The 13,400-nt window shown below is 46.5% G+C and overlaps 1 long non-coding RNA gene across 2 annotated transcripts in view; it reads left to right on the top strand.

Moving 5' to 3' along the window:
- LOC144827128 (uncharacterized) overlaps positions 1-13,400 on the top strand; it is a 647,768-nt gene that overhangs the window by 581,704 nt on the left and 52,664 nt on the right. For both annotated transcript variants that reach the window (XR_013610035.1, XR_013610036.1), the window contains one exon: positions 10,165-10,248. This is a non-coding gene — a long non-coding RNA (uncharacterized LOC144827128). The remainder of the gene's footprint in view (positions 1-10,164; positions 10,249-13,400) is intronic.

The following is a 13,400-nucleotide window of genomic DNA, read 5'->3' as shown; positions in this document are numbered from 1 at the left end:
ATTAGTTGGATAACTTCAGCTATGAAGTGGGGGCCGTTGTCGCTCCATAGAATTCGACAAAGACCGTAGCGAGGGAAAAACTCTTTCAGTAGTACCTTGGCAGTGGTCATGGCAGTGTTATCACGGGTTGGATAGGCTTCTACCCATTTGCTGAAGGCACACACAATGACTAATACATACTTCAGGCTTTGGCATCTTTCTAGTTGGATGTAGTCCATCTGGAGGACCTCAAAGGGATGGTCGGGGACCCCAAACCCTCCCCGGGGTACCACAGTTCCTTTCCCAGGGTTGTGCTGCAGGCAGATAAGGCATTGCTGGACCAGGCGTCTGGCTGAGTCGGGGATTTTGTCGTTGTGCCAGACCTTGGAGATGAGTTCGATCATGGGGGCAGATCCTATGTGCGCAGGGGAGTGAGCCATAGTCAGTATGGGGATCAGATATGAGTCAGGCAGCAACCATTTGTTTGTGTCTTTTGTCCGCCAGCAACCTTCGTCTTTCAATCCCACCCGTGCCCATTCAGTCAATTCTTGTGGTGAGCTGGCCATCTGGATGTCCTTAATCGTTTCCCTAGCGTCAGTCCATTTTTCTGCTTGTGACCTGGTCACATACATGCGTGTCGTCGTCCTATTCTCAGCTGTGGTTCGGGCAGTGATGTCGGCCAGTGCGTTTCCCTGTCCGACTAAGTCTGTCACCTTCCTATGTGCCTGGCATTTGATTATTTCAACAACAACAAGGGACCCCAAAATTAGTCAGCAGGGACCTCGGGGAGCATATTTTTTATCAAACAACATTGGTCCCCAACATTGAGAAATCGGGTGGCGGGAGCCGCGGAATTAAGTGGAGTCCGTCGGCTGCCAGGATACCGGGTTAGTCGGTCGAGAGTTTCACTTCCTGGCCGACGGACTCCACTTAATTCCGCGGCTCCCGCCACCCGATTGGGGCATTTAGAGGCTTAATTACTTTAAGGCTTTTCATTGTATCTGTCCTGATGATGGACCCTGAGATTTACTAGGGGTCCGAAACGCCGTCGACTTTAAATGCACTGAAACCGAATTGTGATTACTATTGGATGTCAAGTGCACGGTTGTAATACTCTGTACAATTGTATTGTTGATAGAGTAACTTGTTTTCGCCTTACAAAGCCCTTCTTTGCTGTCTATATCAACCCTTTGTACCTGCTCTGTTAGTACTGGACACAGGCTTGTGGGCCACACTGGTTGATTGTTGGAAGGTATTTCTATGTGATTTGAATACATGAATTCTGAGTAAAATCTCTGAAAGACCACTGTCCGGCTGGACATGCCTTTCTAAAAATATAGATTGACTCTGTCTATATTTTATTTTTGTGCTGAAATGGCATTTGATTATGGCCAATCGTTTGGGGAGGAGAACTGCTTCAATCAGGGCGGAGACTAGATCTCCGTGGAGGATGGGCGTGCCGTGGGACGTCAGGAATCCCCTTTCTCTCCACAAGAGTCCAAAATGGTGAACCACTCCGAAGGCGTACTGGCTGTCCATGTAAATGTTTGCCGTGGTCCCTGTCGCTATAATACATGCTCGTGTGAGGGCAATCAGTTCTGCCGCCTGTGCGGATCGTTGTGTGATGCGGGCTGTCTCAATTACTGTTCGGGCTGTCGTTACTGCATAGGCAGCTGAGGTGGTGCAGTCGGGGAGTTTGATGCAAGAGCCGTCTACCCATAGCTCTCCGTCAGGGTCTGTGAAGGCGGTGTCTCGGAGGTCAACTCTACTCCTAGTCTGTTCGTCTGTGAGGGTCACACAGTCATGTATAGGGGGGACATTTGGGTCGTTTTCGGGCAGAGGCAACAAGGTGGCTGGGTTCAGTGTGGTGCATCTTTTCAGAGTGATGTGGGGTGCAAGCAGAGTCAGCTCGTATCCAGTCAGTCGGGCGCTAGTCAGGTGTTGCGTCTTAGTCTGGTTCAGGAGGGTGTCAACAGCATGGGGCACTAATACCGTGAGGGAATTCGATAGTACGATCCCCTCACTTTGTCGGATAGAGACAGCAGCGGCAGCTACGGCTCGAAGGCAGGCAGGCAAGGCTCTCGCTACGGGGTCAAGGGTGGCAGAGAAATAGAAACACGGTCGTCGCTTGGGGCCAATAGTTTGAGTCAGGACAGACAAAGCGCATCCCTCCCTTTCGTGAGTGTAGAGAGGGAAGGGCTTGGTGTAATCGGGGGTTCCTAGGACTGGTGCAGAACAAAGTGCGTCTCGAAGTTCTTTGAAGGAAGATTGGCATTCGGGGGTCCAAGGGAGTGGGAAGGGGACATCTTTGGCTAGTAGGGAAAGTAGTGGCTTTACAATGAGGCTGAAATTTGGCAACCACTGCCAGCAGAAGGAGGTGAGGCCTACCAGGGAGCGGACTTGTTTCTGGGTCTTTGGGACAGGGGTTTCTAGAATGGCCTGAATTCGATCGGGTGTAAGCTTTCTCCCGTCTTTGGACAAGAGGTGGCCTAGGTAGGTGACCTGGGGTTGGCAGAATTGCAACTTCTTCTTGGAGACCTTGTGGCCATTTTCCGCAAGGAAGTGCAAGAGTTGGATGGTGGCTGTGACTGCAAGTGGAGTGGTGTCGGCCGCCAAAAGGATGTCATCGACGTACTGTATCAACACCACTCCCTCCGGTAGCTGAACGGCGTCCAGCTGTCTCTTGAGGGCCTGGCTATAGATGCTGGGACTTTCTGAGTAACCTTGGGGAGCTCTACAAAATCTATATGAGCGGGATTTTAACGTGAAGCCGAAAAGGTAGCGGCTGTCTGGGTGGATGGGGATGGAGAAGAAAGCGTTCTTGAGGTCTATTACAGTGAAGGTGGTGGCTGTGGAAGGAATCAGGGTCAGAATGGTGGCGATATCTGAGACTACGGGGTACTGAGGTACAACTACCTTGTTGACCTCTCGAAGGTCGATGATGAAGCGGTACGCTTTCTCATCTCCCTCGCCCTGCTTCTTCACAATGGGTAGGATAGGGCTGTTGCAAATATTGCTGACTACTTCCTCTACCACTCCTGCCTCTACCAGGGACTGGATTATCATTACCAATGCCTTCTCACCTTCGGGCGATATCCGATACTGTGGGAGTTTTGGGAGTATCGAATCTTGGCGAACAGTTATGTGCACGGGGTCGATCATCATTCGTCCTACGTCAGCGTCAGTTTTTGCCCACAGATACAGAGGTAGAGAGTCAAGTAAGGATGCGTCAGCGTCAGAGATGGAGAACATGTGTCGTGCGGGATGAGGTCTGAGCAAAGTCGGGTTATCGTACAGAATGACTCGAACTCCGTCCTGTGAACACCTGATAGTAGCTCGGAAATGCTTCAGTAAGTCAAGTCCCATAATGGCATCGGGGGTGTTGGAGGAAAGCAGAAACGTCGTGTCAGTGGGGTTACTGTCCAAGTCGAAGGAAACCGGTGCGGATAAGGGGTTAGTGGAGGGCGTTCCATCAAAGCCTATTGATGTTATGCGTGAGCCAGACAAGGGTGCCCTTGGAATCAGTCGTTTAGATAACGCACTACGTGTCGCGCCAGTGTCTACCAGAAATGGAGACTTCGTACCTAGGACCTTAGCGGTGACATAAGGACCTTGCTGGTCAACATAGAGCTCGACTGGATCCCTCCCTTGTCCTAGGCAGTCCTATGCAAAGTCGCGGGCATCGTCACAGTCAGCCTGCTGGCATTGGTTCTGTCGGGGGTGGTCAAAAGTGTTCGGTCTGCCTGATCTGTCATTTCTGGCGTCGTTTGTGTGCCCTCGTCCCTGTCCTCTATTTTTCGGCCCACCCGCTACGTCTTTTGCGTCCCTATTTTTGTACATTTCTAGCAGGAACGGGCACTGGGACTTCCAATGCCCATATCCTTTGCAAAACGCACACTGGTTCTCATCGAGGTCTGTTCGTGGAGCGCCGGGTGCGGGTGTGCGGCCTCTAGGGGGTGGATTTCTATGAGCATTCGACTGGTAGTTTCCTCTATACTGTTCTCTTCCTGTCGTCACTCCTTGCAATTGAGCAATCATCACTCGTTCTTTCAAGTCCTTTTTCTTTTTCTCAGTCGCCCTATCGTTCTCGTTCTTTTGCCGTTCGTAGTATTGAGCCATCTGAAGGATAGCCGCGGGTTTGGAGGCAGCCCAACTACTTTCACTAGTCTGCAGTTTTTGCGAGACTTCTGGTGTCAGGCCTTTTACAAAGTTCTGGAAGAACAAGTGATGTCCGGTCGCAGAGGTCATGTCCTGGCCACTGTAATCGGAGAACACCGTTTCGAACCGGGAGAAATATTCTGAGGCGTCTTCCTGTGGTTTCTGGCAGCAGGCCGTTACTACCGACCAGTCCACCTTCTTTTCTGGTACTATGGTTTTCAGTTTTAGTACTATTTTGTCTGGCAGGTCTAGAATCGATTTCAAGGGTTTCTGTCCGGGCTCTCGCTGTTTGTCTATGCCATCGAGTTGTGACCAGGTAAGTCCGAACAGCTCAAGGTGGTCGACTTTCCGGATTTGCTTCCACACATCAGCTGGCAGACATAGCCCGAAAAACAAGTCGATGTCCGCTAGGGTCATAATCGTCGAATCCAAGGCGGTACCTAATTCTGTGTAGAAGGCAGTGGGGTTCTTTCATAGATCGGGCAAGGACTTTCGGAAAGTCAGGATGTCTTGCCGATCCCAGGGTTGGTAGACCCAGTTGTACACTACCCTCCCTTTCGCATCTTGGTGGTTAATATCATCGTGTGTTCCCTGTCCTCGTGAGGGGACCCAATAAGGTGCCGCTTCTCTTATTGGCATCATGGCGTCAGTTATCTCGGGTTGAGGTTCAGTCGCTACAGGGGTCGTGGTGTCGGCCTCTAATCTCTGTTCAGTGAGGTGGCGGAAGACTTCAAGCGTGCGCGAGAAGAGGTCCGTCACCTCACCCTCGCCCTGCTCTCCAATGTCGACTTTTCTATACAGGGTCGTTAGGCTTTCAGGACCTTTGTTACGATACCGGTCTTCATAGGCGTATAGGGTGTGGTAACAGAAACGTGCAACAAAGTGTCGTTTGTGGTTATCAGCATATGTATTGCATATATCTGTCACGTAATCTTCGTTTTCTTTCCGTTCTACTAGCGTCTTTGCGATCTTATCAATCCCTGCTCGCTCATCCTTACTCAATCGATGGAGCCTAGCAGAGTCTTTCTTCTTAGTTTCGGGCTCATCTAATGTTGCTGCTTGCGCTGAGTACAAGGGGCTCGGCCGGCGCGGAGGCCGTGAGGACCGAGGCTCTGGCACTGCTCTCATCTGTGCTAGGGGGTTGCGTGCGTTGCACTAGAGGTTGGGAAGGGGCGTATGGAGGGGGCATGTAGATGATCGGGGGACCTAGCAGTAGATCATCGTTTGTTCGCTGCTTCGAAGGTAGCTCAGGGTAAAGCGTAGAGGGTGTTCTAACGGGACATTGGCTCGATGTCTCGGTTTCTTGCTTCAGTCTAGCTCCCTCTCTTTCCTTTATCTCTTCTTTCAACTTGCTCGCGGCTAAATGAGCTGCCTTTCGCAATTCTTTTTCTAGTCTGACTTCGTTTCTTTTCTTTCGTTGTTCCGTCTCCTTGCGCCACATGCCGAAACTATCAAGCATAGTGGGCGTTGTTTTATTGTTACAAAGGGCTGTTTCCAGCACGCTTATTTTTGCGTCATCGAAGGATCCTATCAGTGGCCACTGACTTTCCTGATCCTTTTTAGTATATTTATGCCATAACTTACTATAAGCTACGGCGACTAGTCCATACTTTAAAAACATATCCTTATTAGCGGTGCCCTCCAGAGGAGCCGGATGATCCACCTTTAATAAGCGGTCCGGGCTGAACCAACTACTGGACAATGGGGAGAAGATAGGCATGACGGGTTACAATGGGGACAAAAGTCTGCACTACCTATCCTTTCACTGCTTACAAAGACTAGCCGGAATATCTCTATTCCACGTTATTTGTTAGCAGAGAATACCTCCAAAGAGCCGATATCGAACAATTAATGTCCGTTCAATCAAACAATCAGTGGTGAGAAAGAAATAGGCACGACGGGTTACAACGGGGGCAAAGGCCTGCGTTACCTATTCTTCACTATCTGCAAAGGAGGACAGAATACTTTTATCCTTCCCCGTTTGTAGACAGAGAATTCTCGAGAAAACAATCCTCGAACAAACAATGTTCGGGCAAACAATCAATCAGTGGGGGAGAAAGATAGGCACGACGGATTACAACGGGGGCAAAAGCCTGCGTTACCTACCCTTCACTACCTGCAAAGGAAGAGAGAATACTTTCTATTCCTCTCCGTTTGCAGACAGAGAATCTCCAAGAGAACCAACAATTCGGAGAGTAATACTAGTATTTTCCAATCAATCAATCAAATATTTCACAGTTTGTCGTGTTACACGACCTTACCCGGACCGCATGGACAGTTTCCTGTCTTCCGATTCCAGCGCCCGATCGTCCTCTATCTTCTGTCGTGGCACTCCTGATGGTTCCCAGTCAGGACCGTTGATCACTCGAGAGAGGTCTGCTCGGAACTAGTGAAGTTCGGATGATCGGCTGCCAGACGAGGGTCTATCGGGCAGGTGCACTTCCCGATCGTTGCAGTCGTTCACTCCGTCGTCAGGACCTCTCCCACTGGATCCACGTGTCGCTGATGGGCCCCACGTTTGGGACGCCAATTGAGGAAAAAGGGTCAGGCAGATCAGATCGATTACCCCTTTTCAAGGTTTGCCCGGCGTTAGCCGCCTCTCACCCAACTCACGGTTACCAAATAAAGAGGCAGGCGCTGGAGACTGGAAGGCAGGAAACAGAAGTTTTATTCCGACGGAGCAGAACACGTCAAATCAGACAACAGGGTATCTTCTCGAGGTGCTCTAACCGCATCTCTGAGGCATGGCCTCTTATACACAGGTTTATGGCTTTATAACATTTATGACATCCGTGGTATTGCTTTGAAGTTAAAAAAGGCATCTTTGGAATCCCTGGTTCAGGCCCGTTCTCACACATATCTACAGTAGAGGTCCCCACCCAAATCTCAGCATGATGGCTATCGCGCAGCTGGACATTCCGCTGGGAACAGGAATGTGGGCGATCTGTCGGATCTAGGGGTGTGAAGGCATTGATTAATTCCCGCTCCTTTGATGTGGGGCGAGGTCCTACTGTAGGGGGCAATAAACTGCATCTGTTGCGCTAGTTGATGGCCTGGGGTCAGGCCGGACAATCGGGCAGGGAGGAAGAGGTTATCAAAAGGGCCTGTTCTATGAATGAGATGAAAGAGTGAGGGGGGTTCAGCACGGGATGTGGCTCGGAGACGGGGTCGCGCTGGAGGTGCGTTTATGACCCAAGCAGGAGAGACCGGGGGCTGTCGGGGATGCTTGCGAGGCTGGGGAGTGAGGGAGAGAGAGAGACGCTGGCTATCGGGAGTGGGCAGAGAGGCCATGGCAATCAAAATGGTTGCTGCTTACGCGCACGTATGGATCTGAAAAAGGACAAGATGGCGCCGATAATGTTTACGCCACAATCCAGATTTTAACAAGTGTTTGATTTGCTCAAACGCTCCGTCCATCATCCCCTTTTGTATCGCTTTGTTCACCCTAAGTGTGGCAGGGTATGCTCAGACGTGAGTCCCTTGCTCACTTGGCCACTGGATTCAAGATAGCCTGGCTGATGAGGATTATGAATCCGAAACCGGTCCCAGGATGCTTGTTTCCGGTCCATGGAAGACATGGCTTGGCAGTTCGGGCTGGAATGTTCCCATGAGGCACAGGGTCAGACTGATTTGCATATAGCCATGTCTGAAATGGGGTGGCTGAGTGGGCTAAAGAATGGTGATGGATTAAACCCAGATCAGTTGACTGGGGGTGAGTGTTTGATTTGCTCAAACGCTCCGTCCATCATCCCCTTTTGTATTGCTTTGATCCCAGCCCTGCCAGCTTGTCTGAGAACTTCGAACTTTGCATACTTCCATGACTGGTCCCACAGACCAGCGAACTCCAAAACCCCAGGAGTACTGCCTACCTTCCATAAAGTCTCCTCATCTCACATTGACAACGGATCTGTACAAAAGAAAAACCACTTTCAAAGACCAAATCTCTGCCTGCGGAACCATGAAACTGACCACCTCAGCGCCAGATACTAATGGGGCAAGTCGAAGTGGTCCACCGGTCCAGCAAAAGTTCCCTAGTGATTCAGAGCAAGAGTCTACTGTGGGCTGACCACTGCCAGACTCCACGTTGACACCTGCAGCCTCTGCACAATGAACCGCAGCCTGCACCGGTAAACTGTTTTCAGACGCCAAGGGACACCCCTGCACCCAAAGCCCCTGGGACTTGGGGAGATCAACTGATGGTGTACCAATGCTCCAGCATATCCTAGCTTACCTGTTCCACTGTAGGTTTCTTTTGATTGGCCTCCTGGCCTGAGCCTGCTACCTTTTTCGGACTTTGAGATTCCCCATTGGTTTGCATTGGGCACCCGATGCTGTTGGCACTCTGCAGCGGTCGCTCCTGTGTGTCCAGAAAGTCAATATCGTAATTTGTTTACTTACCTGCATATTGCTGATTGTGTTTCCTCCCATAGGTTAATATGGTATTGTTGAAAAATGCACTAGGTATCCACTTTTTACATTGAAAAGCATTGATACTGAAAAACGTATTGACATGCAACAAAATATCTTTAGTACTATAAAAATAAATATACTAAAACTATTATTTTTACAAACCATTGGTCTCGGATTTAGTCATTGAGTGTGTGTGTTTCGTTTATTGCCGCTGTGTGTACAACAAATGCTTAGCACTGCCCTCTGATAAGCCGAACTGCACGCCCACTCTACCATAAATGAGAGCATTAGTGTTATCTACTTGAGCCATTGTAAAGCCTCTGGGGATCCACTGGACTCTGTGCACACTATACCTCATTTTGGTATAGTATATACAGAGGCAGCTTTCTACAAAATACACCCAAGAGTATGAAAAAGTATCCACTAAGAACAGTATGCACTCTATGTAAAACCTGTCCAAAGAGTGATTATTCACTTAAAATAACCAAGGTCTGAACGTGCTAAAAATCATACTACCTGCAGCCTTTATACCTTGGCAAAATCTTTACAGATAACCCGTCTTCTGAAGCAAAACAAGCACATGTACATAGGTTAGTACCTGCTGCACACAGTCTTCTATGTGATGTAGAAATTGTTATACTGGGACAAATCTGTTTAATAACTCAAGGCTGCTTACAATACTTAATGTTTTACGTACATTCTTTGTCCTGTTGGAAACTTTGTCTGCAGAGCTAAAAAACTTGTGTTGAATATGCTGAACACAACTCATCAACTGTTAACTGCACACAGAGTTAGTCTCCAGTACATAGGTTTCAAATGTGTTCAATACCTCTACACACCCAGCCGCGGTCTGTGCAGCTAACAGCGGTGTGGCTGGGTGTGTGTGTGGGGGGGGGGGTCGATTTCCAAGGATGACGCAGAGGGCATATTAAATATAGAATTAATTTTCTCTCTGCATCGTCCTTTGAAATCCCCCCCCTCCACCCCACCCCCCAACACGGCCCCACCGCTGTTACCTGCACGGACCGCAGCTGTACACACCTAAGACGCATTAGGAGCACATGCTTTTTGTAAACACTTACACCCATTAGATGGACATAAGCTGTACAAAATTAGGTACAAAAGTAATATGGTAGTCATTTCGACTGTGTAAACTTAAAAATAAAACTGCCATGGGTGATGATATCAATGATGTCATTTGAGATGTCATCAGTGATGTCATAAATGATGTCATAGAACATGCCATGAGTGATGTAATGTATTGGGTCATAAGCGTTGCATGGTGGGGGCACAAGTTATAGTTACTTCTGCTAACTATAATTGATGAGTTTCTGTGTTTATTTTTTGTTTAAAACGTTAGTGTTTTCATTGACATCCACCTAGCTATAATGTTACTTCAGCCCTCGTTTTTTTCATTTAATTTCTAAGGTTTTTCTTTTTAAACAAAAACATACTTTTATCACACCTAACCATAACTTTACTTTAACCTTTGTTTCTTTCAGTGAATATATATATATAATTGTTGTAACATCATTTTTCAGTTAAATGCCACAATAATTGCTCAAAGAAATCTATGAAAGTCATTGACGCATTTTGTGCCATTCACCTTTATTGTAGGTCAGGATAAACATTGAACACTGGAAACATATGGAGTGACAGTACTCATCCGTGAAATGGGAAACCATGGCCCTGCCACCTGAGGTATGTGTGCGCCATATAGCAAGAGATTTATCTAATCTTTAAGGGAATGTATTGATTTTTTTTTGTTGTTTAATCATGATTGTCAAAAACCATCTAAACATTAAAATATTTTAGCATTAAATAAAAAATCAGTAAAACAAAATATGAATCAATCACATATTCTTCCCACAACCAATTAAGTAGTCGAAACAGTGAATCAGCTGCAGTACCAACATATTCTCCATACAATTCATTGCCGTTCTTATTGATAATGGTGTATATCAAGTTTTAAAAGTACAGTACACACTGAAATAAGCAAGTCAAAGAGTCCATGCCACAACATGTTACATCTCACCAAATTACGCTACACAATAGGTGCACTCCATACATGGCTTACAGTTTCGCCCAAACGTTTTCTAAGAGAGCCAAATAGTGCACTCCAGCGTGGTTTCATGTAGAGTCCATTCCCATATCCAGACACCCCATGAAATTGTACTTGGAACACAATTGTTGTTGTACTTGTTGTAGAGATCATGTAAGAGACCAATCAGATTAACATTTTCCAACTTATATCTGTACGCACAATTATAATACTTGATAAAAGGTCTGCCATAACACTGAAAATCAGCCCATTGTTGGGTGTGCATTTTAGTATAACCCCACCATTGTCCTTGTTACAGTTCCCTCACAGACTGTTTTAAGTGCAGTGTCAATTTCACAACTCTTACACCAGGTGCAGAGCAATGCTTTTGATAAAAATGGCAACATTACATACGAGGTTACGTAAGTTAATGTTCTTTATCCCTGGATTAGTGAGTCCGCCAGAACGTGAGTAGTTCAAAAGTGATACGTAATTTTAAAAAGTTCCAGGGTCAGTTTTTTGATAGAAAACAAATATAAATTATTTTCCATGAATGTGCCTACTTGAAATATTTTAAATGTATTAGTATTTTTATTATTATAATTATGTTTATTATTATTCGTCCTGGCAGAATTTCTAGTGCAGAGCAAGATGGAAATAAAAAGACAACATCTGTATATAAAATGTATATCATCAGATTGGTCTTTTATTTTCGAATTCTTAAGAAGGAAATATTAAAATGAGTTTTACAAATGATAGACATTCAGTACAAATAATAGACATTCAGTGGTGCTTCTCAGGAAGCAAGATGAAAGTCTTCATACATTACTAGATGCACGAAGTAATTAGTACAAACGAAGGTAAGTGTTACTGTGGCCTTAGTTCAACATCAGTGTTCCTCCATTAAATGTGGCAAATTGTTTTAAAGGTAGTACTACAGGAGTAGGATGGGCTAAACTAATAGTTACTGCCCTGAATTACACACCACATCAAACCTATATCAGCCACCTTCCCTATGGCAAATGACTCGAGGATTGTAATCTGAACTGTCACTGTGTGCCTCACGACATTCTATGAAGTGTTTCCGGGTGGAATTTGACAGTCCCTACTCGGAATGTATCATATCACATGTATTAGCAACCTGGTGCACTGATACACCATACACAGCCTGAATATCATATGGCACACTCACCGTCACACACAAACGCAACATACACACACGCAGACAAGCATGCAGTGGCGGCCGGCATGGATCGGGGGTGGTGAGGCGGATCAAAAAAAGTCTTACCTTATCACTGCCGCGTCTCTCCTCCGTCAGGACTCGGAAACCAGGAAACACCCAGGCTCCCCTGACCAATCACAACGCTGCGTTGTGATTGGTCTGAGCGTCGTGGTTCGACGTTTAGCCAGAAACAGGGAGCATGGACGTGTTCTCCACGCAGTCTGCAATGCAGCTTGTGTGGAGAACAGGAAAAAGTGCGCATGACTGTTTGGCTGGGCCAAGAGGGCTGGTCAAACAGTCATGTGCACTTAGTAGTGGGCAAACCGCTACTCCTCTGCCCTGCTCTTTCATCGGAACAGCCCTGCCCGCCCCAGCCACAAGTGCAAATAAAATAATAATAACATTCAGTTATTATCTTTGTTTTTTCCTTTGTTACACTGCTTAAAAGCAGTTGGGCGTTGCTTCTTCGCCTTAGCGGTGAAGCCGCCACTGCAAGCATGTGTGCTCAGACCAACACACACCTTTGTTTCAGCGTTGTTGTTTGAGAAGGCATTCCTTTTTTGGGGGTGCAACAACATTTGGAACAAAACTGATATTCCAGAGGGAGCGGAAAATATGATAGCTGATTTGTGAAAACCCACACCTAGGTCTGAGATGTGATCATGCATTTAATGCAAGCAAGAGTAAAATCATGAATTTTGGCTGGAGAAACCCCGGGATGCAATGCACGAAGATGGTGTCACTAGGAAGGGCGTTACAGTGGAGCTTCAGGTTTGGACAGATAACCAAGGGAATATTTGGGTGCAGAATATTGTATTGTATTGTAATTGTATTTATATAGCGTTACTACCCCTGACGAGGTGTCGAACCGCTTTTTCAGCGGGTAGCACGCTATTCCGGGACCCATAGAGGATTAGTGTTGAGTTAGTATAGTGAAACATGCAAGTACATTTTAAGTGGTGGATAGGTTAGTCCGTTATTTGGATATGGAATGATAGCAGAAGGATAGAGGAGGAAAAATGTTTGTATTTATTTATCGCTTGTTGACGCGCGCTATTCAGGAAGCCTATAAAGGATTTAGTGGTGAATTGATATGAGCTCATTTCGGTGGTGGATATTAGTCTGTTACTTGGAGTGAGAAGGATAGTGGAGGGATAAAAGGGGAAGAAAGATTAGCATTCATATTGCACTTGTTACCACTGATGGGTGTTGAAGCCCTCTTCTGGCAAGTAGCACACCACTCCGGAACCCATAAAGTACTAGTGTTGAAAATTAGTATAGTATAAATATGAAGTAATTTGAGTAGTAGATATGTTATTCAGTTATTTGGGCAGTATATTGGTATAGTTGAAAATGGAATTTGAGAAGTGAACATGTTAGTCTGTTAATTGTGATTGAAAAGGATAGTGGAGGGATAAAAGAATGAAAGAAATTTTTTTTAGGTCTTAGCAGTAGGAGGAGGCTCTTGGATGAGTAAACAGGAGTTTTGGAGGGGTGGAGTCAGAGGGGAGAGTTTAGAAAGGTTTGTTTTAGGGGATCGGTGTAGTAAAAAGAGGTGTCAGATGATGCAAGGAGGGGTAGAGCAGAAGA

The sequence above is a fragment of the Lissotriton helveticus genome, chromosome 4_1 (assembly GCF_964261635.1).
Source record: "Lissotriton helveticus chromosome 4_1, aLisHel1.1, whole genome shotgun sequence".
Classification (NCBI taxonomy): Eukaryota; Metazoa; Chordata; class Amphibia; order Caudata; family Salamandridae; genus Lissotriton; species Lissotriton helveticus.
Note: the sequence above shows the minus strand (reverse complement) of the source record. Positions and strands in the feature narration are given on the sequence as shown.